This window comes from Plutella xylostella, chromosome 20 (assembly GCF_932276165.1).
Source record: "Plutella xylostella chromosome 20, ilPluXylo3.1, whole genome shotgun sequence".
Lineage (NCBI taxonomy): Eukaryota > Metazoa > Arthropoda > Insecta > Lepidoptera > Plutellidae > Plutella > Plutella xylostella.
The window spans coordinates 7,304,557-7,330,701 of NC_064000.1; the positions used below are offsets into that span (position 1 = coordinate 7,304,557).

At 37.2% G+C, this 26,145-nt stretch overlaps 1 protein-coding gene across 3 annotated transcripts in view; it reads left to right on the top strand.

Annotated features, from left to right (window-relative positions):
- Positions 1-6,952: 6,952 nt before the first annotated feature.
- Positions 6,953-26,145, top strand: part of LOC105392188 — a 67,539-nt gene continuing 48,346 nt past the window's right edge. For all 3 annotated transcript variants that reach the window (XM_038109885.2, XM_038109887.2, XM_038109886.2), the window contains exon 1: positions 6,953-7,283. The gene's annotated coding sequence lies outside the window, so the exon portion shown is untranslated. The remainder of the gene's footprint in view (positions 7,284-26,145) is intronic.

Here is a 26,145-nt window from a genome sequence, read left to right on the forward strand (position 1 = left end):
GGGAGGCAAAAAGATTTTTAAAACACAGCATAGATTTTTTTTTGTACTTTCAGTTATAATAATCTTAAAATAAATAAAATAATATTTTAGATGTACATAGTACAGCCGAATATTTAGGTCACTGATGTTACATTTTGGAAACAAGTGTCACCTTTAGCTTATTATAGTTTAACACTTCCAAAGTAAGTGACATGTTTTTTGGCTGCGGTAACCAACGTTATAAGTAAGTTTGAATTTTGTAGGTTAATGCGCGCGTTTTCGTATGGCATCACTGAGGAAAGGTTCCTTAAAGATTTAAAAAGTTCCGCTATCGGACACTAGGTGGCAGGTTTTTGCTATTGTATTGTTTACGAGTACACTCAATAGATGGAAGTACCTACATGATGTAGGTAGGTTAGCCTACATTCTACATTCCAGGCACCAGGGTTGGCAGGGATTAGTAGTTATGAGGTAGGTAGGTATAAAAAATTATAATTAGCATGACGAGGGGGATGGCCTTGGAAAAGCGCTTTCATACGGAAGTTATGATTTTTAATCAACTGGCGGCGATAGTTCTGTGTAAGTATACCTAAAGCGTTAAGGTTATATTCTGGTTGGACATGACTGTATATACCTACATACCTACTTAATTATATTAATTACCTATGTTATCTCCCTACGTCCGTATCTAAATAGGTATTATTAAAGCTGGAGAGAGTGATTTGACAGTTAGTAAGTAATTATCATGGTCATAACAACTTTTCCATCTAATTTAAGGATACTTTCTCAATATTTCCATTAATGTAAGTACTGATACTTCCCTAGCTTGTATCTCATTTACCTATTTAATTACTTATTCAATAGCAATTTACACGCCGTTGATTTTCCCCCTGAAATGTTGGTATTAACACAAAAAAACACACACGCACTCACGCCTTGTACTAATGTACTCCCTTGCGGGGTAGGCAGAGGTGCATTGCTGCACCCACTTTTCGCCAGAGTGTTATGTTAGTCCCAATGTAATAGGGGGCGGGCCTATTGCCATTTTACGGGCACATCCAAGACCTGTGAACAAATATCTGCGTTTAAACAAATATCTGCCCCAGCCGGGAATCGAACCCGGGACCATCGGCTCAGTAGTCAGGGTCGCTAACCACTACGCCATTCGGTCGTCTAACCACTACGCCATTCGGTCGTCGTCGTGGTATTATCATAGAGGTACATTCTCCTTTCGTATGCTTTCGTCGTACGCAATGGACGCATCGCATTAAGATAGATAGACAGAATATTATTTATTTTTTATTTGTACAAAACACACACATGAAATAAACTTACATAACTTAAATACTAACACATATGTACCTACATAAATGGCGGATTTGTCGCTTAAAGCGATTTTTTCAAGACAACCTTAGGGTGGAAGGATATTTTTATGATCAAAGAGGGGTCAAGCTAAAGAATTCTAAAGGTATATATGTAATTAAAATCATCACGACCCATTACGTCCCCACTGCTGGGGCACGGGTCTCCTTCCAATGAAGGAAGGGTTTAGGCCTAGTCCACCACGCTGGCCAAGTGCGGGTTGGTGGACCCCAACACAAGCAAGCTTGTGCTGAGAGAGTTGTCGGGTAAGTGGGCAACCCGACTGTCAGATGTTTTCAAGCCGCCCGAAGGCCTCTGACTAGGCTTAACGACTGCTGCCGAAGCAGCAACCGGGACCCACGGCTTAACGTGCCGTCCGAAGCACGGAAGCGTCCAGAAAAGCACCACTTGAAATTGGTCACCCATCCAATGGCTGACCGTGTCAGTTGTTGCTTAACCTCAGCGATCAGTTACGATCACTGAGGCCCGCTCGACTACGGACGCTTCCGTCTTAAATTAAAATAATGTTTTGTTATTATTGCATTTACCTACTTAGTACTTAAGTACCTATTCTTTATAATAATTATATTGAAAATCACACAAGTGCGTCCACTTCATCGGCATTGCCGATGCCATTTCTTCATCCTAATCCTAACTATAATATTATAAATGCGAAAGTAACTGTGTCTGTCTGTCTGTTACTCTTTCACGCCAAAACTACGGAACGGATTTGGATGAATTTGGTATACATACGGTCTAGACCCTGGGAAAGAACATAGGCTACTTTTTATCCCGGAATTCCCACGGGAAAACTTTTTAAGGCGAAGCGAAGCGCGCGGGAACAGCTATACATTTATAAAAATCCGTTTGGTTCAATACCTATACGACAACGATAGGTGGTCGCTTACCTTTCAATTGAAAAAAGGATAGTTATGGAGATAATTGAAATCTTTGCCCTTCAATGATCTCCCATTCTCGTTTCCTCTAATGATTTTATACCTTTACCTCTACCATCTAATAGACTAGTCTATGCCTCTACATACATATAAGCTGTGTAGGTAAACGTGATTGCATGTTTATTTTAGCATTATTTTCTTAATTTCCTGTGAAAGTCAACCATAGAGAAAGTGTTAACACCGTGCCTAGATCATTAGTAGTAACTACTAGCTAGGTAGCTAATAACATAAGGTCTTCAGTATAATAAAATTATTCAGTTAACTAAGTACCTATAGGAGCTAGATTAGCTTAGAACATAAATTATCTGCATAAATTACAAACCAGCCTAAGTTTACTTACTTTATAAAGTGTGGTAGGTATCTAGAAATCTAAAGGGTGAGTACAAGAACAATCGTTCACACTGTGATTATATACTTATACTTATGTATTATATTTTCTATAACATTTAGGCCACTTCGCTTGTGAAAAACGAAGATTATTGTGCAAGAAAACAATAAATTAAATGAGTGGATGAATATCAAACTGCAATAAGTCACCTCCACGCAAAATTTGGGAAATGGAGGTTTTTGGTTTTCTCTATTATTTAATGGTCATAGAACTTGCCCCGTGATTTAATAATAATGTCCTCCTAGCCGAATTTCGACCACGGCGGCCAATCTCAACTGAGATCAGCCATCTACGCAGGAGTAGATTATAGTGCCCAAGTGTGTGCGCAGTACACAGGAGCACTCTCTGTTCCATCACTCTCATAGCCCAATGGGACGGATTGACCGACTCGACTGGAAAGAGCTAGGCGCAGGACCGACTGCTTTACATGCCCATCCGACAGCATGGATCGTTTCACTGTTTCGGACATCATCAACCTTCTATGTCCTAACCAAACTTAGAACCACAATTTAGAAACACAAATTGATGGTCCCACCCGGGAATCGAACCCGGGACCTCTGGGTCATGAAGCGAAGCTTCTACCACTAGACCACAGAGGCAGTTTTACCCGTGATTTAATCAGTTGACTTGTGACCTTCAGAATGTATTTTAATAAACAAATCCATTATAACACTCATAGAAATGCGGAAAAGTTAAAAAACAGTTTGGACTTATAGCAGTTTGATATGCCCATACAGGACTTATGCTGATTTGATATGAATCTTAAGGACTTATAGTTGTTTGAAAAATACTGATTAATATTTTTTAAAGTTTTTATTTTACAAAATCAACTGTCCCTCAAAATAGAAGGTATAAAGGTAATAGAGGTAGAAAAAAATAAAACCTGGCCAAACTGTATATTATACCCGATAATGCCCTGTGTTTACTACGAAAATGCTACGTGGCTTGGAAAAAAGGGGTTTTAAACTTACTTCACCATAATTTTCCTTGCTTTCTTCGCTATAGTCTTCAACCTGTTCTATTGTGAGCTCAACAATAACAATTTGATCCACATTTTCATTCATTTTAGTTAAAAAACACTAAGAGCGCAAACTACAACCTCTAAATTCCCAGCAAAACAGACGCCATGTTGAAAAAAATACGCTCTGTGATTGGCCGCAATGGACTTGTTAGTATTTGAAAATGCAAAACGGTGGGACTTAATAGGATTTGAAAAAAACTTACGTTTTTAACGGCTTTTTTCTCATGAATGCCTTGCACTTCTTGGATTTTGAAGGGAACTGACATTTTAACGGAGAACACGACCAAATCAAAAAGTCAATTTTTCGGGTAGGTGGACATATGGCAGTTTGATATTCAGTATGGTACTTAATTATCTACACTCGAGCGGTGGTAGCTCAGTCGGGTAAGCGCCCGCTTCTCACGCAAGAGATGCGGGTTCGAATCCCGGCGCTGACATGTACCAATGAGTTCTTTTAACTTAAGTACAATGTATACCATCGCTCTTACGGTGAAACATCGTGAGGAAACCTGCATATCTAGATCTAGCACATCTAGATATGTGAACCCACCAACCCGCAGTGGACCAGCGTGGTGGGAAATGGTCCAAGCTTAGGAAGGCAGTTTAGACCTTGGGGACATGCACAAAGGTTCCACTAGAGAGAGCCAGATGCAGGTACTTACACCCCCACAGAGATAGATACAATAGAATAGAATAGAATACTTACTTATCGATCACGTCGTTTCAATCTTAATAATTTAACCTAACAACTGAATAACTAGATTATTTCAAATGTATTTAGTGTTTAAACAGGTAGGTACCTAAGTACTGTTAGTATTTAAACAAAAGGATTCAGGAAGTGGCAGCGAGTAAATAAGGTAATAAACACGGAAGTATATGTGTTAGTTAGTATTTCTTTATAATATCCATTTTGCCTGTGCATAATTCGGCAGTTATCATAATGTTGATTGAAATTTTATTATAACAACAATGAAAAGTCTGCATTGTAATTACAACCATTTACTTTTACGATAATATTGTAGGTACCTGCATACAAGGATGAAAATGAATAAAAAAATATGTATATGTATGTATGTATATGTACTTAGTTAACCAAAATTGGAGTGGAGGCCGCGACTAGGCAAACGTAGTGTGGGATGCCCTCCGGCTAGATGGGGTGACGACTTGCGAAAGGTGGCTGGATATGATTGGATGCGGAAAGCTAAAGATCGCATCCAGTGGTGAGCTTTGGGAGAGACCTACGTCCAGCAGTGGACTGAAATAGGCTGATGATGAACCAAAATTAACACAAGTTATACCTACTTACACGGTGTATCTTCAATACAAACATATCATCAACATCATCAGCCCGTAATAATCCACTGCTGGACATAGGCCTCCCCCAAGCCCAGGCAGCGCCTCAACACTCTGTCCTCGGCCTAGCTCATCCAGCCACCTATCTAACTAAGATAGTCGGGCCAGCGGGCGGTAGGGTGGTCCACGCTTACCTGTTCGTGGTCTCTACTCGAAAATTCGTTTGCCCCCCCGGTAATCGGTTCTTCTGCTTATATTGCCGGTCCACTGCCACTTCAGCTTGCAAATTTTAAGAGTTGGTTACTCGATTTTTCTTACCTAGCGTAGACCATAATTATCATCGTCAACTATTAGATAAGTACCTAAGTTTTACGCTAGACCAGCTCTTCGTTTCGATGTGCCCGTAAAATGGCAATAGGCTCGCCCCCTATTACATTGGGACTAAACATAACACTGGCGAAAAGTGGGTGCAGCAATGCACCTCTGCCTACCCCGCAAGGGAGTACATTAGTACAAGGCGTGAGTGTGTGTGTTTTCATAAATCTAAGGAAGTAGAAAGCAGTTTTCCGCTCATTAAAAGTTTACAGCCAATTTTACTACGCTATCACCATATATATCACGGAGTGGCCCTGAATAGGGCCTACTGCACTACTACTACTACTGCTGCACTTGACATAACATCCAATATGGATCTTCTTCTTAGCTCCAATTTTACAATAGTCGGTTAAATCGTAACCAGATTGGTTGATCAATTATACGTCATTTCCATACAAAATTCTTGACAGATATGTCAAAAGTCAACCAATGTTATGTTATGCTCTAACCGACAATGAAGAAAATGGCACTTAGTGTATCGGTGAAAAACTCTAGCTGGAGTAGGTACAGTCTAATGTTTATTTACCGCCAGTCAAACTATACCTAGTTATCACTTTATCAGTCGCTGACTGCCCGTGCCCAGGGTGCGCCGGACGCACATAAGATTCAATTGATACGTAAGTAGGTACCTACGTGTTTCCTGAAGGCTCCTTCCACTTGCCCCTTATACCTAGTTATAACATTGACAGCAGAGGAAGAGAGGAGTCATACTTCATCATCATCAGCCAATAATCATCCACTGCTGGACATAGGCCTCTCCCAAGGAGCGCCACAAGCGGTCCAGCGGGCAGGAGGGCGTCCCACGCTGCGTTTGCCTGTTTGTGGTCTCCATTCGAGAACTCCCTACCCCAACCGATAACGGTTCTTCGGCAGATATGACCAGCCCACTGCCACTTCAGTTTGCATATTTTGACAGCTATATCGGTAAGTAACCTTATAGTCCTCTGACGGATAACCTCACTTCTGATACGATCCATCAGAGAAACCCCAAGCACCAACCAAGTAGGTACTTAACTACCTATAATAAATTGTATTTAAATTCCTTATTTCTATAGAATTTATTGGCACATGGCAGAATTAAATCCCTCTGATACGATACGAATACGATACGGAGTCATACATTACGTCCTATTCCTTGTTTTGATAAGCTTTTTTATTTTTTCAAGCCCAGTTTTTTTCTCTCTTGAGTAAATTTGTTACTCAATGAAAATTTTGCAGGGATGACATTTAGCTAAACAGAACCCTAACTTTCTATAAGTACTCAAGTTTTGCATTAGGTAGGTAGGTCCGTACAATATCAGTCTAGGTAAAACTGTCTTTATTTAAATTTAACCATATTAACTATTTATTTAAACCGCGAAACTAAAGTTTAACAAAAGAAACTAGCGATTAATCTACAAAGCAGACAAAAAAGGTAAATGAGTCGGTGAGGGCAACTTAAAAATCCTTGCAACAGCAGCGGGCCACGCACTTATAAGGAAAAAACTGCTGCCATTTTCTTCTACATGCCGCCTACAGCCTTATTAATTCAAAGCCTTCGCACTACGTAATACTCTCTCAGTCGCCAATTTTAAACTTTAGTCATTCAACGACCAACAGTCGACCTCGGGTTTCTGAGGAGAGCGGCCGCCTCGACGCCATCTTGGTTTTCCACCTGTCAAACCGCGCGCCAATTCAAGTGTTTGTGTTTTTAAAACTGTATTTTTTCTAAGTGGCCAGTCTGTAGTTTTGTGATTCCAGTGTTTTTTTTTATTTTACAAGAGTGAATGGAAACTTTGGAGTTTATCGAAGTGTTTATCACATTTTATTTTCCTACGGATTAGCTTGTCGTGTGATTGGTGTTTGCAAAAAGTGTTAGAATTATTTTAATACTTGATATCCTGTGTTTCAATCTGTACTCCACTTTCCGGTAAGTTCGAAATATCTTTGCACAAAGTTGTTGATAAGTTGTGTGTCCATAAAAGCTCGATTTAAGTGTCTTACGTAAGCGAAATAAATGGCAAATAGTGTTTCAATAGTTACTCTCTCACTTAGGTAGGTATTGCGCATTAGGTGTAAGTCTCTGATCACGATAGTAACACAACGTCAAAGTGGTAAACCTATTTAAAGCTTTAATAGTAGGTAAGTAGCTTACGTATATGCGGTTTTTCCGCAGTTATTTTTATGGCTGAGGCGAAACCATGAAATATAACCTAGTTGATGTCGTCCTACATTTTTCGTAAATAGGTAAAAGTTCCTACTCAAATACTAATTAAACAATTTTTACTGTAATTCTATCGAATTTAAAGGATTAACTTACCTATGAAACTACCAAGTAAATATTGATGTTTGAAAGCTCATTGGTCGAACTCTAAGCTCTATTTATGTAGGTATCACTTAGGGCCACTTGCACAAACATTTAAATCTAGATTTAGTGTCAAATGTCGATTTAAGAAACGTCAGTCCATAATATAAAATTTGACACTAAATCTAGATTTAATATGTTGGTGCAAGTGGTCCTTAGATTACTAAAAAAAATTATTGTAAGTAGGTACCTACTTACTTATTTTTTTAAAACCTACCGTAAGTAAAGTAGGTAAGAACCCAAACTTAGTACATTATTTCTCATGCAACACTCAAATATTCTCGATCAGAACCCAATCTTCAATTAGGACCCTTTTGGTTCGGTGATTATGGCACATTAAAAACTTTTTTCCACTGATACCAAAAGGGTAGTGTCGAGATCCTGTCCAAAACCTTTTTGGTGGGTACCTTTGTGCAATTTATGAACACTATAAAAAGTGCTTTTCGAGTTGGAATTTCCGAATTTAAATTAGTAAGTAAGTAGGTACTTATACTCTAGTATGCTTAGTAGTTAACACATCTGTTATGTACTTATATGAATGTTTGTAGTGATAAAGGTTATATTATACATAGGTATTTATTCGATAATATCCTGACGACACTCTCTGAAATTAGGGACCAACATAACCGCAAAACCTAAATACCTACAGTGTAGCCCAAATTTTGAGACAGTTAGTAGGTACGTAAGTACTAATAATTTTTACCACACAGATAACTTTGTATCGAGACATTTATTGAAACAAACATCTTCCTAGCCATGATGTTTTATAATTCCCAAGATTTTTTAAGTGAACTTGACAATGATTGTTAATTGGCAGTCAGAATAAAAAAAAGTTCCGGTTGTTATTCCTACTGACGTACTGAGTACATAAATAAATTTTAATACCAGATTTTATTACTGGAAAAAACAATCAAATTTAAATTAAACCAAGAAAACAGAATTCCCATAAAACTAAAAAAGCTTTAAGCTCATTAATCTATGTTACAACTTTGTGTTAGCTTTTTGCACTGATTTTGAGCAAATAAAAGATTAGTTTTTCTTATTTTGTCGGTATGATGTCAGACCTGCGATACGGTCGAGGGCTTTTCAATAAAAAACGTCTTTAGGGATATCAGTAAACACTTTTATGTGAGTTCCCTTATGATCATTACATATTCTGTACCTAAGGTCTTTAATTTACTTACTTACTAATTAGAATAATAAAATATAATGAGTAATAGGATTCACAATAAATGTTAAACACACACATCAAAATAGGTAAAGTGTGAGATTATTTTTTCTGTAACAGTACAGATCTCACGAAATTTCATGATTTTCCAGATATTCGGTAGACTTTATGTGTCATTTTCTCGTGATCGACATCCATAATTAGCCGACTTCGGGGCCTGGTAGCTATTAAATGTATAATCTGACAGCGTAGAGGTTGGAACAAACACTGTTTGCGCAGGCGCAGGCGTGGGCCGAAGGAACGGGTGCTGGCGACCTTAGTGACGTCATTGTACTGTGCCTACTGACGTTAGGTACAGTCACCAAAAAAAACATATAACTTTTAAAATAAATGTATTTCTCCAAAATGGCGATACGGCCCGCGTCAGTGCAAGCCAAAAAAAAGCGAAAAGCATCTGACTACCCCTTGGGAGATTATATTCAGTCATAAAATAACCTAAATTGGAGAATTAAAATAGTTTCCCTGCAGTGTGCCACTTCTTTCCTATTGTAAATGTCACAGTTTATGTTACTTATCAAAAATGCTAAGCTGCATATTACCTATAAAGTGAATAAAGGTACGTACAAACTTAAACAAATACTCACACCTTGTACTAATGTACTCTCTTGCGGGACGCATTGCAGCACCCACTTTTCGCCAGTGTTATGTTAGTCCCAATGTAATAGGGGGCGGGCCTATTGCCATTTTACGGGCACATCCAAGACCCGAGAACAAATATATGTGTTTAAACAAAAATCTGCCCCAGACGGGAATCGAACCCGGGACCTTCGGCTCAGTAGTCAGGGTCACTAACCACTACGCCATTCGGTCTTCAAACTTATCTTCAAGTTTTCTCACGACCCGTTTAGTCCTATCAAGCGTTGTATCTTAAGTAAGTGATAACTTGAGATAAGTTTACAACTGCGATTTGTCTGAGAACTTTTTCTCTTTAGATACTTATATCTATGAGTTAACCTAAGCCCTTGTATCTACCAATGTGCCTACTCCCTAGACGGGTAGGCATTAAGTATGTACGGTGGCCTGCGCCTAAAAGTATACAGGCGGAGTTTTTAAAATAGCGATCCCTGATGATGAAGGGACCAGCTACATCTGTTATAAATCCGGGGACGTGTTGTGTGTGATGTGTGTAGCAGTGGTGTTTATGTGGATGTGCTTGAGAAGCATGTGTTAAATAATTATGCTCACCCTAGATTTCCTGGCCTATAAAAATATTTGAGTCAGGCCTGAAATCGAACTTAGAACTAAATTGAGCGCTTTGATCTCTGTAAAAAAATTAAGTAAGTAAGTTTATTTTATATACTTACCTCCATATAAAAACACGCGTTAAAAATCATTAAGTATACGTCTCTACGCTACGTACAATACAACTAAGCAATAATAGTTATAATTATGTCAATTATTTCGTTAATTCGATACTCGCTCCTCTGATCCATAAAAAAGACATCAACGGGTTCACTGAACTTCCTTTTCTCGATTTGAAAAAGGAATAAAAAACTGATTTGTAACTGCTTTTGAGCGTGCGTTATGGTAGGAATTTGTGAATCAAAATATCGATCATTTGTTATCGTGATATATGTTTTTTTGGAAAAAGTAGATTCTGAACTTTTTAAATAGAGGTAGGTATTTATAACTCTCTGTATTTCCTATGTAACGTATTTAAAAATGAATGATCTAAGTAGCATCACTTCCTTTTATTAATTAATATGAGTAAGTATTCAATATTATGCCCGAATAAAAAAAAACTGCAATTAAATATACCTACTTACGCAAGTCAGAAGACGTATGAATATTGTTTTATTTTTAATATAATTTATATTTGCCACACAAAAAGGTTACCATGTTCTTCAATTTCCTAATTCATCACTATTTAACCTAGAGTACGTAAGTAGTAAGTAGGTATACTGTAACCCTCAAAAACTTAATAAAAAATGAAATATTTTTAAAGTGTGTTTTGAGTACAAGGACGAAAGACCACGTAAAATATAAAGTGGTTTAGTCTGCAAATCGCTACAATTTGACCGGGAATGCAAAACATTCCAACTGTTAGCGATTTTTAAAGTTCAATTGTATAATGAAAGCCTGTCGTGAAGGCTAACCCTGCTGACAGGCGGGGTAATTATGAACAACATTATTGGCTAGCGTGTTAAAAGAATATTTAAGTGTAAAACTTAATTTTTTATAACCAGATTTTCCGTTTCTCTCAAGGTAAGAATTTATAAATAAGTCCTATTTAAGTTTACGAGAAATAGAATAGTTATATAAATAAATATTTATCCTACTAATATTATAAAGGCGAAAGTTTGTGAGTATGTGTGTGTGTAGGTATGTTTGTTACTTCTTCACGTCAAAACGGCTGAACCGATTGAAATGAAATTTGGTACATATGGAGCTGACACCCTGGATTAAAACATAGGCTATTTATCGCGGAATTCCCACGGGAAAACTTGTTAAGGCGAAGCGAAGCTCGCGGGAACAGATAGTTAAGCTAAGGCAAAAAGTGTTACTTTTGATGTTCAGTAGGTATAAATGCAGCATCCGGTTCTAAATGGTTTTTTTTCAGCTACATTTAATAATTTAATAAAGTACCTCACCACCGTACCTATTCCAGACCTGTATACAATACAATACACTTTATTTACACCAAGAACAAAAATTACAAAAAACAATACTTAAAATAAAACAGTACACAGAGGCGACTTATTGCTTATTTATAAAAAGGTACTTAACACAAACACCTCTAATTTTCCCTCGGGAGTTAAAAATATAAGTCACTTCTATCCTAGCATAGCTCTACATCTGTGTGTACCAACATGCGTACACTTCACGAGTCGTGAACAGAAGAAGATATCAAACTGGGCAATTATGTTCATATTATTCTCAGAGGTTCAACTACGTATGTGAAATGCTAAAAAAAGCTTGTGGTGTTTAAGTTTCTCTTTATTCTCGCGTTTGTTAAGTTTTTGCTGTAATGTAAAGCTATATTTATTTTTGCTGTGAGTTTTCACACTCAGATAGATATAATATTCTCACTTAGGTACTTACTTCCTTCTAATATTATAAAGGCGAAAGTTTTTGAGTATGTGTGTGAGTGTGTTAGTTTGGTTACTTCTTCACGTCGAAACGGCTGAACCGATTTAATGAAATTTCATAAGGACTAAGCTGATAGCCGACACCCTGGAAGAACTATGTTTTAACATAGTTTTTATCGCGGAATTTTCACGGGAAAACTTTTAAGGCGAAGGGAAGCACGCGGGTACAGCTAGTAAACCATAACTCCATCCGAGGACCATTCAAAGTTGCCAACTGCTATCACATCAGCTAGTAAGTACCCACTTGTGTATGTAAATAGTCTATACAGAGACAGTATGTCGTAAGAAGGCCTTCTATTGAGCTCTCCATAGTCTGTGTCCAGTTACAAAGCAGGTGCCTCTATTCTGCTAAATAAGTTGCGAATTTTTTGTAATAATTTGGTAATATTTTTTCTCTTTTTAATGTTTTTCGTAAGTACCTGGGCAGAATTTAGTTTTTTTTCACACTTAGCGGTACGATTCCTAGATCATATCGTGATAAATTATTTGAATGCAGTTTGTATTTACTCACGAGCAATGAAAAAGTTTCACCTTTAAAATCCCAAAACCAATGAGCCCCAATTTTTTAATACATAAAAAAAAAAAAAAAACACGCACTCACGCCTTGTACTGATGTACTCCCTTGCGGGGTAGGCAGAGGTGCATTGCTGCACCCACTTTTCGCCAGAGTGTATGTTAGTTTTAATACATTTAAAAGATAAAATACTCTTTATTGCACACAAATAGAAACAGTTTCACAAACATAGAAAAGAAATGGTACAATCGACGGCCTTATTACTAAAAGTAATCTCTTCCAGACTACATATAGATATGATAGATAGGAAATAGATAATATGTAAATGGGTAACGTGTGAAAACAAGAGAAATATAAACTATGAACTAATATTTACGTTTTTAGTTGTAATATTCTGATCTGCGCTTAAATGTACTTACTTAATTGAAGACGGCTTCATTAAGCTATGTTTTTTTGTCGTTTAGGAGTAATTTGGTGCTTTTCTCACTGCAACTTTTACTTTTCTCGCAAGTGTATTACTAGAATTGTGGCAGTCTGAATGAACCGGCAAAACTGTGCCACCTTATCTTTTAAACTGTAGTCGTGTCGTGATGCTGCCTAATAAGCTAGCCGAAGGTAAAAGCCCTAAACTATTATTTAGTATATAGCTGTTCCCCGCGCGCTTCGCTTCACCTTAAAAAGTTTTCCCGTGGGAATTCCGGGATAAAAAGTAGCCTATGTTCTTTCCCAGGGTCTCGACCGTATGTATACCAAATTTCATTCAAATCCGTTGAGTAGTTTTGGCGTGAAAGAGTAACAGACAGACAGACAGACACAGTTACTTTCGCATTTATAATATCAGTTAGGATTCGTTTTAAACGGTTCAACCGATTTTTATGAAGAAAAAAAACCTACTTACTACTCAAAAACCGTAGATAATATTGTAATAATAAATTATGCGCTGTGGAGATGTTAAATATACATAAGTACTTCAATAGCGTTTTCCGTTGAGCAGTAATCCGGTGATAATAATATAGTCACTAGAACTTTTTAATAATTAAATAAATTAAAATTAAAATTCGTTTATTCAATATATTTTATTCACCATAACATTCAATATAATATCAAAGGATTTTTTTTATTTCTCGCGAGTTTAATATCTAGGTCCGTAGAACCGGAGCTTCCACAATTTTTTATAGGGACCTGTCAGATGCGTTCCCAAATGAAATACATAGTTGATGAAATTATGATCAGATTAGTGAGTGGTGTGACCTTCTCGATACCCTTTTACCAACATCACAGAGATAGTTAAATAGAGATCGTGATATTATCTGGTTCAGGGGACAATATTGTATTATACATTGTGTATGAGTACTTACACAGAGTTAGATGTAAGTATAATTAGCTTCAAAAGTCCTTATACAAATGCTGTATTTTTCAAAACGTAAAAGCTACAAGTAAAGCTTTGGGTTAGTAAGCATGACTACTACACACCAAAGCGATATACATAGATAATGAGTATTATTTATTTATTTTATTCTTTATTACTTACACAAATATTAAATACATGTACAAAAGGTGGGCTTAATACTAAGAGCATTTTCTACCAGCCAACCTACAGGAAGTGCAGGAAAATTGGTACAAAGATGTAAGAGTACCTATCTACCAAAGTTGCTCGAGGAGTTTCATTTGTAATTTCTTCTCCTGAGTGACTGAGTCTTCGTGAAATAATACTAGACTCATAATCTTGCCAATCAATTATAAAATTTTACGTTGTATAAAATAAATAATAAATATGTGGGGACATCTCATACACGGCCATCCGACCCCAAGCTAGGCAGAACCTGTGTTATGGGTGTCGGACAGCTGATATATCTACACAAATACATAGATAGATACATAACTAAATATCAATATCAACACCCAAGTCCCGAGTACAAATATCTGTCTTTCAACAAATATCTGCCCCAGCCGGGAATCGAACCCGGGACCTTTGGCATAGCAGTCAATGTCACTAACCACTACACCATTCAGCCGCGTTCAAAATGATATTCTATTATATAATTAAATAAATTATATTTTATCGTTACTGCCCTCTGTAGTTGACTGTACAACAGGGCTATGATATCACGAACAAGGGTATTCTGTTTCGTCAAAGTCATAAGCATAGCATAATACACTATCTAGCAATATTATTAATGAAGTGATGGATGATAGCAATTTATCCTAATCCTAATCCTTACTAATATTGTAAATGCGAAAGTAACTGTGTCTGTCTGTCTGTCTGTTACTCTTTCACGCCAAAACTACTGAACGGATTTGAATGAAATTTGGTATACAGATGGTCTAGACCCTGAGAAAGAACATAGGCCATACTTTTTATCCCGGAATTTCCACGGGAAAACTTTTAAAGGCGAAGCGAAGCTCGTGGGAACAGCTAGTTTATATAATACGTAGATATTTAGAAATTATAGACGACCGAATGGCGTAGTGGTTAGTGACCCTGACTACTGAGCCGATGGTCCCGGGTTCGATTCCCGGCTGGGGCAGATATTTGTTTAAACACAGATATTTGTTCTCGGGTCTTGGATGTGCCCGTAAAATGGCAATAGGCCCGCCCCCTATTACATTGGGACTAACATAACACTCTGGCGAAAAGTGGGTGCAGCAATGCACCTCTGCCTACCCCGCAAGGGAGTACATTAGTACAAGGCGTGAGTGCGTGTGTTTTTTGTGTGTTAGAAATTATACAGGGTATGAAAAAGGACTATAGTAAGCTGAAACAGGGTGACTCAGGGGTTCACTTTTAAAGTAACTATATAGTGTTACTGTTTGGATTGTCTGGAAGAAACTACTCTTATCATAAGATTGCCATTTCATTACTGTCATTTTCGTACTTTGAAATTTTGTGAAATAAAGTCTGATATTTGTATTGTATCGTACCGTAGCTGTATTAAGATGCGACATTGATTCTCTTATTATGAGTAGTGTAGACCGTAGAATAGATAAAGTTCTGGTTTAGAACCGTTATAGTCAAGAGATTTCATACCAGAACTTTAAATTCTACTTCTTTTTATAATAAGGACGTTACGAAAGCTGACCGTAGATAATACGTCCACCTAAGCGTCTCCTACACAAAACGGAATTCAGTCTGACTGACCAAAAACCTTCGTCTCATGACATCATTCCACCCAGTTCAGTTAAGAGTATATCTCTATTTAAAGTATGCCTCCATGACGTCACACTGCCTTGTCATAGTCGCCCACGCACCTGAACCTGTTCGCCATTTTGTTACTTGGAAAGAGATCTTCAATGCATGTGGAAGCAGGTACATTAACAACCTTGTCGCTTTAATATTTGCAAGCGGTTGTTTTGACAGTCTGCAGTGGCATGTGTGTTTATTGCGACAAGGTTCTCGTATGTAAATATAAGCAGTTCCGAATGTGATTGGAGGTTATAATGTAGATATGTTTATGATTACCCACGTGTTAAGTCGATTATTAAACGCATAATTAATCGATAATTATTTACTTTCAACAAAATTATTGAATCATTACTTAAATGAAACCTTATGTCCGACGCAGGACCGTAGTAGGCTTGTTCAAGGCTTTTACTTATGATGAGACTATTAACAAGTGATAGTAGTTAGTTAGTAGTAGCTTACTGATTTAAATTAAATTTCACAAAATAAACAACATATACTTAATATAATTATATCACATCACGACCCATCACGTCCCCACTGCTGGGGCACGGGTCTCCTTCCAATAAAGGAAGGGTTTAGGCATACTCCACCACGCTGGTCCGTCACGAATCCAATGGCTGACCGTGCCAGTTTTTGCTTAACCTCAAGGAGATTCAACAAGGCAGTGAGGAAAACCGCAGGTCTAGCGTCTCAATTATTACCTACTCAGTACTTACTTACACAGATATCCAGATATAGGTATACATTATTATCTTAAAACCACAGATATTCATATGCAATATGATAGATATACTTAAGTACGACCTATTCCGTGATAACCACTAAACAAGTTGCCTATAAAATTTTGGCTCCAGGCACAAAATGACAATTTAAAAGGCTACGTTTAACATTTATCCGCAATGTTTTTTTTTGGGTTCCGTCCATTTTACTCTAATGCCAAATGTGTCTGCCTGCTGTGGTCAAATATGGCCTGTCAAACTGAATCTGAATCATTTTGTATACTGATACTGACTGCCACAACTAGGTGACCTTGCATGGACGTAATGGTCCATGCACTTTATTCTTACAAGCATGTAGTACGACGTAGGTAAATATCTATGTTACAGTGTGGTGCCTTTATAGTTACAGTAACCACAAAGATACTGTGTTTTCAATGGTTAGCAGCTGCGAAATTAATAATTTTTATGTACTTACCTAACCTAAGTACTTTTTTTTTTGCAGCGACGAAGATCTTGACATGTGACACCTGTCAAATCCATGCACTGTATTTATCATTTGCCTTATCATTCATTTTACAAAGTATAGTAAAATAGGCACTAGTACTTAATAATTATATCCTCAAGCTCTACATTAAAAAGCTATATACCTACTTGACTGCTAAAACCAAATAAATGGACAGATATGACCTTGACCCACTCAATTACAGGACAATACTGGACAGGTTAAAAGTGTCACGAGTTTACAACAAAGGATCTAGCTAAGACGACACGACAAGGCCACTTCGTTAGGAACCTTGTCGAACTTACCCAAAACTAGAGTACACCCTAGTAGTAGGCTTGTTTTTGTGTAAGTTCGAACCTGATCTCTCACGATACAGGTGTTACCTAGTGTGAGGATAACAGTGTGTTGTGATTTAAGTTAAACTTTTAAATTTTAATAAAGATTTTTTCATTTTCATTTTTCATTTTCATCCGAGCCTGCGTTGTTCTATGGCCAAAAACAAACGAAAGAAAGCTTACAATCGAGTCGTGGTTAGCGATACTGACGAAAACCCAACGAATGAGAGCTTAAAAAGTTAAAAAAGTTTTCCCGTGGGATTTCCGGGATAAAAAGCCAATGTTCCTTAGCCTATGTTCTTTCTCAGGATCTAGACCATATATGTATACCAAATTTCATTCAAATCCGTTCAGTAGTTTTGGCGTGAAAGAGTAACAGACAGGCGGACACAGTTACTTCCGCATGTATAATATTAAGTTAGGATACAACGAGATATAGACGACTCTATCGGTAAGAGCAGCAGCGATTCGAAACTTCGATTTTTGATAACTAAAACTTACTAAAATTAAGTTTCTAAACGCCATTGCACTATAACAACTTCAATTTTGAATTACAAGCTTTTGTATTATAATCTTTTATGAGCTAGACCATAGAATAACGAGTACTAGTAGTACTACCGTACTTGTTATTCTATGGCTAGACTCTACCATCTATAAGCTGACTAGGTAGTACATAGAACTGCAATCTTTAATAGTCTAATAAACCGTCTCAGCACACATAATCTCTGCTTCACTTGGCAAAGCTTAAATCAAATTCGCATGACATTTACAAATCTAGCCGACAGCGTATAAAACTCGTTTCAACCTAGATCTAGTCTTTATTAAATCTAGACCTGGCTTTAGCTTCCGGGTTGAGACGCACAGGGCTATTCTTTAGTATCAATTGACTATAAATAGGCAGTATTCTGTTTCTGAGTTACCTATAAGTAGTAATAATACTTTGATGTATGTATGTACTTTGCCAACCATACAAAATTTGGTAAGTAATATTAATAACTAAAAATTTTTCCCCAATTCATTGACCGTATTTTATCAATTTAGTGGAGGTTTATTAAATGACTTTAAAACACTGGATTTTCGACTTTTTAAGTCAGTCAATTGTTATTTAGCGACTTTGTTGGTTTGTCGTCTAGACGATTAGAAGAAGTAAAATATCGAAATTATTATATCGTCGGTTCGGTACGTCATTTGACTCATTTGTAATTTTATGTGACAAAAAGATTTAAGCCTCGAATTCACTAGGGCACAAGTTCTGAGACTGTTACAGAACATCTACGGTGCGTGTTCTCAGAACATTTTGGTAACATGTCGTGATACATGTTGCTTGTCCACACCAGCAGTCTCCGCCGAGTTGTCGCCCGAGGAAGTCGTGGCAGTTAGTACTGCGTGCTAGAAGTCGCGCACGCGTCCACACTCTGCAACAGCGGTCGCTAGACCTAGTAAAAATAATATACTCTATGCGCTAGACTGATGTCGCAGGAAGTTCTGTCTCGCGAGCCAAAACACGGAACCTGTTCTGCGACACGTAGATGTCGCTGTATAGTCGCGTGCGACGTCGCAGAACAGAGCGCGACGTCGCGGCGACACGTAGACGACATGTGCCCAGACAGGTTCTGCGACGATTTGTCGCCTAGTGAATACAAGGCTTTTGAATTCGAGCGACATGTATCCAAACTTTAAAATGTGTAGAGAAACTTTCAGATGCTAAATTTGATATCTATAGTCATGGAAGTATAGTATGGACTTTACTATAATTCCTTACAGTTCTTAGAACGTACTACAGGATTAGTGTTAGCCTCGTCCGATCGATGTGCATGTGCATACCAGAGACCTAATTATCCATTACCTCTATGCAAAATTGTAGGTACATGTTAAACAAATGAGGAAGTACTTAACCATTGACCACTTTATAAAGATCCCCGGCCGATAGTATAGTTAGTTAAATTGATAATAAGCTCGTACAGAGATGAAGGTGTAATGCTATAATTATCATGGTGGAAATGAAAACATGTTTTAAGTAATTACATTTCTGGTCCAGTTCTATTCTATTCTCTGTGGGGGTGTAGGTACCTGCACCTGGCTCTCTCGAGTGGAACCTTTGTGCATATCCCCAAGGTCTAAACTGCCTTCCTGTGCTTGGACCATTTCCCTGACGGGCGCAGAAGAGATCCAATGACTGGTCCACTGCGGGTTGGTGGGTTCACATATCTATGTCATTATTTAATATCACCCTGTATACAACAATCAAGAACTAAGACAGGTCTTCACAATCAGTTCCATAAGCATGCCACAAGAGGGCGTTACAAGAATGATGCACATATTTACAATGGCGAATCTACTTCTGTAAAACTGTCACTCGGGTGGCCTAGCTTATGCGGTTGTGCCTGCATAATGGATTTATGCTTATTTATGCAAATACTGCACTGGATCGCTATTCGGGGACACCCTGAGTTTTTATATCGATAGTGAATTGTAGTGTGTTGCTAGATTGCTACGCGGGGAGTTGTAACTCAATATTTCAGCATGTATGTATCTATCTATTTATGTAACCGTAGTATTCTTACTTTATCATTCTAAAATGTACATAGATAGATAATTCTTTGTTGCACACAAATACAGAAATTACAGAAGAATATGCACAACATAGACGGTACAAATGGCGGCCTTAAGGAAAAAAACAATTATACCTATAAAAAAATTAAAAAGATAAAGATAAAATACTCTTTATTGCACACAAACAGAAACAGTTTCACGGATGATGATGATCGCAATTTGGATATGTCTTGAATACGGATCCTACTGCAGTTATGGTGCGATCCATCTTGTTTGACGACCGAATGGTGCAGTGGTTAGTTGCCCTGACTGCTAAGCCGAAGGTCCCGGGTTCGATTCCCGGCTGGGGAAGATATTTGTTTAAACACAGATATTTGTACTCGGGTCTTGGGTGTTGATATTTATATTTAATATGTTAAGTATTATTTAATATGATATATCAGCTGTCCGATACCCATAACACAGGCTCTGCCTAGCTTGGGTTCGGAGTGTTCGGATGCCCGTGTGTGTGTGAGATGACCCCACATATTATTATTATTATGTGTCGCTAAAAACTTAGCACGAATTTTCATCGTGAACGATTTCCCGTCTGTTCAGAGCAGAAGGAACCCTCGTTTTGTATTATCAGTGCAGAAACCCTCAGTGGGTCACACACAACACAAACTTCGCTACGCTTCTAAATATTTTTTTATTTAAAATTTCTTTAAGGGCCTGTTTCATATTATAAAAGACGTGCTCTCACTCTGTAATTATGTTTTAGACAGTGATAGCATGTATTTTATCCCACATACAGCCATTATCCCAACATAAAAATGAATCAAATCTTAATCTTTAAAAACGTCATTTTTTTAACAGCTCTGAAACACTGGATTTTTTATGTTTATTGTATATAGCCAGATAGAAAAACGTCATTAATAATTAATCACAAATCACACACATTAACATCAGGTGTGGTGAATGGCATAATTAGCAGTAGTGGGGCACATTACGGGATTAGATTCCTTGGAATCCTCATCGCTAGTGCTCCATGGTCCACCAAGTAGCTGGTATTTAGGTGGGGAAAACAGTAAGTACACTGCCGGGCAATGAAAAAGTTCCACTCACAAAATTCCGACAACAAACGACCCCAATTTTTCAAAGATTTAATTTAAAATTGGAAAAAAATATTACCAATTTTAGTTGGTAATATCCTGATGCTCTGTTAAACCTACTTCAATTTTGCAGAAGACGGCATTAAGCTAGCCTTTTCCGTTTAGAAGTAATTTGATGCTTTTCTCAGTAGAACCTTTTCATTGCCCGTGAGTGTAGTTATAATGTTTGTAAGAATGAGAAACTTTGATGGTCACATCACGTGGCTTTTTTACCATGGAGAATCAAATATATTTATCGCGAATTTTCAAATTTCATAGTACAAAGATGTTGGTTCTCATAGGTAGATGAATAAAAAACGGTTTTGGGTGAATTTCCCGCGGCCAAAATTTGCGTGGCATCAATGAAATCGGTACTAAAAAACAAAGTTCTAATTTTCTAATATTTTTTTCCGGTTATGTGGAATAGTAATCTATATGAAGCACTAAATATTTTATCAATAGGATTAATGGATACTTTACAAAAAAATATTAAACCTCCAAATCTTTCATTGCCGTGTTTGTCCAAAGGTCATCTCGTTTTGTATTATTCTTCATTGATGAAAAAATATTGAGTGTTTAGATTTAAACTTAGTTTCATTTGATACATTAATAGTTAAAGTATTGTTACGAAATACATTTATTCAAATAAATAAAGAATATAACGAACGGTAAGTGAAAATTCATGTGTCCCAGAACTACATTTCATCGCCGTGACCTAAACATGATCAAGGATATTGTTTTATGTATGAACTTGGGTCCCCCCCTCGGTGCGCTAATCGTTTTTTACAAGTGTTGCCTAACTACTCGACGTGGAAAGAGGTACACAGGTGTCCACGTTTTCGCGCTATAGTGAAAATTATATTTGTTTTTGGTCACTGGACATTTTTTCTTTCATCGCCGTGGATAGATATAACTTCTATAAAATTAAGTTTGTCTTCTTGAGTAAGCATTCAAAAGAAAGTATTTTGAAAATATTCATCTTATAAAGTGTTTGTTTCTTCGAATAGTAAATACATTTTTTGTTATTTATATTTAATGGCTTGATTTTCATCGCCATGCTTTCATTTCCGTGGTTTCCGTGGCCAAAATTTGCTATGGCAATGAAAAAAAAGTCACGGCAATGAAAAAAATTTCATCGCCATGTCTTGTAAAATAATATGTAGGTATTCATTGCCGTGGCCTGGTTATTCATTTCCGTAGCCAGGTTATTCATTTCCGTGGCCAGGTTATTCATTTCCGTGACATATGTTTTCATCGCCATGGTATGTACGATTAGGCAAATAAAAATATATTTACCATCTTTTGTAATACAGTTAATAATACCGATCACTGAAATTACCTACAGGACTTGTCAAATTACCTTTTTTTGCAGTTCGATAAAATGGGCACGTATCGCGATGTATAAAAACTAAATGTATAATTTATCATTAATAAAAATCACAAAATAAGTATTATTATCGTCACAGGACTAAGGTTACCGACATAGCTGTCAAAATGTGCAAGCTTAGGCAGGTAGCCGGTAGTAGCTGGATTAGGAAGGCTGAGGACCGAGTGTTGTGGCGCTCCTTGGGAGAGACATATGTCCAGCAGTGGATGATTATAGGCTGATGATGATAAAATACATTTCATATTATTATATCAATTAAAATATATACTTTCATTTAGCATAGAGCTCATAAAATATTCTATCATATCACGTAATCTGTGTAAAATCCATCAACATCGACAACACCATCAAAACCACTAGCACCAAAACCTTAAGATAGGTGCGATAACAAGGAAAGCGAGGAGGAGCGGTTAAGTGCACATGCTGCGCCGCACTTCGCTGTTGACGAACATGTGCACCTAACTGCACCTATCTTTAGGTTTTCGTGCTTTTGGTGGTTTGTTCGGTGATTTGTAATTCAGCACAGATCATGTCACATCATAATATATTTTAAAATTAACAGTTCGTATACTGTATAATATTATCATCATCATCATCATCATCATCATCATCTCAGCCATAGGACGTCCACTGCTGAACATAGGCCTCCCCCAATGATTTCCACCTTGTCCGATCGGAGGCGGCCCGCATCCAGTGCTTCCCCGCGGCCGGTACGTGGTCTCCACTTGAGGACTCTTCTGCTCCACTGACCATCAGTCCTTCGAGCAATGTGTCCGGCCCACTGCCATTTCTGCCATTTGACTCGATAGGCCATGTCGGTTACTTTGGTTCTTCTACGGATCTCTTCATTTCTGATTCGATCACGTAGAGATACTCCGAGCATAGCCCTTTCCATAGCTCGCTGGGTGACTCCGAGCCTATTTAAGAGGCCTAAAGACCACGTCTCGGCACCGTAGGTCATCACTGGCAACATGTATAATATTATAATTTATGAAAATATAGATGTTATACTAGGTAAGGTTAATTATATGTTGTGAATGATATTAATGTGAAATTAAACATTTCGTTTTTATAAGTTGCAATACGAACCTCATAATACTACTTAAAGAATTCCATACTACATTCTTTATTATTTTATACATACTGTCGTTCTTTCTTTCGTTTCAATATCTATCCAAATATTTCTACCATACATAATCTGTCTAAGTTTGCGTTTCCCTCACAGTTTTTTTTTATTGCAGTGGATTGATTCTTCCATATCCATAGCACAGTTCTTTCATTGCCGTGGACGTTAGTTTCATTGCCGTGGATGTTTTTTTCATTGCCGTGGACGCTTATTTCATTTCCGTGAACGCATGTGTCATCGCCGTGGCACGAAATTTTTGATCATCTGTATCTCTTTAAGTTTTTAACTTATCTGATAGCCATTAAGTAAGAACACTAACATTAACAAAAACTTTAATAAAAGCGCTTTTTCAATATAAAAAACCTAAATATAAAAAAGTCCACGGAAATGAAGATTTTTTAGGACTTGTTGAAATCCACCCTTTTGTATTACGTCAAGCTCTATTGATTAAGTATTAATATAAAATTTATTGTAATTATGCACTTATTAGTTCCAAGTGTATCAGTAGGTATTATGTATACCTAACAGACCCCTTGTTCTCCACAAGGAGACTTGTACCCCACCCCATTTTATATGAAAATATGAACAGCGCCCCTGGCGGTTCCCTACAAAATTCATCGTGTACTTTCACGTCACGTTCACGATGAAAATTCATGCTAAGGGGTCAGGTCTATGATACCTAAGTATTTGCCTCGACTATAGGCTCCGGATACCTCCTATCCTCCTATAGACCTACAATAATAGTCAATTTGTCATTCAAACTGTGTTTGTTTCTGTTCTGCGACAGTCATAGCACGATGTTCTTGTCTGTGTCTGATGAATCATATTTTGTGAATCTCACACGGATGTGAACTTAAATAGACACTAAACTTTTATGTGTTCACTATAATTTAAGCATGCCTACCGAAATAGCAAGATATAACGAAGACTAGTATATTTAAGCTCGTTTTAACACACATCGACGAATTTTATTGTGAATGGCCGAATAGTGTTGTAGTTTCTGACCATGACTGCACCTAATATCTTATTCCGCAATATTATAAAACAAATACTAAATATAGTTCTAGTTTAAATCCAGCTTTAGGCTAATGATTTCTCTAAATCTCTGGACTATAACCGGTTCTAAACCAGAACTATATTTAGTCAACCTTTTATTATAAGGGGCAGTATGATTTTCATTGGTCCATTTAGATATAATCAGGTAATTCATTAAAAAGGGAAAGCTTAGTTGTGTCATCCTTCTTCACTGTCGTAATACCTAGATTACCTAGGTACATAATTGAGCGACTCATGACCTGTGATCCTAGGTCGGATAGTCTGACCCTATAGGTCCATCGCAATAGCTCAGATATCTAAATATTCATTGCATGCAGGGCATGGCTATATTCTTCTTCTTAAGCTGCGTACAGACCGGCCCAACGAACGCCCAACGATGGATATTTATCATACAAATACAGGGCAGATTGCAGCAACGAAGGTCAACGTAACACGTTCGTTGACGTTCGTTTGGCCGGTCTGTACTCAGCTTTAGCGTATCAGTTAGTGTTGTCGATAAATCTATCGAAATAAACAATCTATTAAAAAAAAACGTTGCTACGGACTAGATGGAGTGTTACGTTGTGAAACGTCCAGTGAGCTCTTATTTTGAATTAGTTCGGTTAGAAAGAACAAATTTATTAATTGGTACAATGGTTGTCATTAGGTTAAACAAAAAGGTATGACAGTAGGTAAACAAAATGCGGAATGATTTTGCTTTGCTTTTGTATGTGAGACAGCCTCTTGTATATCGTTCATCTAACTAAGTTGTAAATAAGTAGGTACAGTCATCATGTTATGTATTATGTATAATACCAGCATCCAACAGCCTGCATTCCAGAAGTTAATACCAATTAAGGTATCGTGCATTAAGTATGACGTTCAACATTTTATACTTACAAAAAATATCTTTAAATTCCACCATACAATATAGATAGGTATAATAAGTAAATAAATAAAATGTCTCAGACAGGAAGTCGTCACAGAAGGACGTGGCATTTGCTTTATATACCTATTGTATATTATATGTATACAGTTGTTGCAAAAGTGGTATATCCAGCCGAAACAGGGTGATCGACTAATTCTGAACAACTTTTGGTGTACGTTTTAATGAATGTAAAACGCCAGACCGACTCAAATCTTCTATAAGTGTCGCAAAATTTTATCAATTTAAGATTTAAAATTTTGCCAATTTAAGTTTCTTTATGTTATAATATGTTATAATAATTAATGAAAATTACTAGGTACCTATCCATTCCCTTCCCTGTAAGGTAAATAATATTTGTCCATTCAACATGTATGAAGGGATGGAGCTAAAAAAAAATACGCTTGACTATTTAATAAATAAATAAATAAATAAATATGTGGGGACTTTTCACACACGGCCATCCGACCCCAAGCTAGGCAGAACCTGTGTTATGGGTGTCGGACAGCTGATATATCTACACAAATACATAGATAGATAGATACTAAATATAAATATCAACACCCAAGACCCGAGTACAAATATCTGTCTTTAAACAAATATCTGCCCCAGCCGGGAATCGAACCCGGGACCTTCGGCATAGCAGTCAGGGTCACTAACCACTACGCCATTCGACCGATTTGGCCAGAGTATAAGTTTT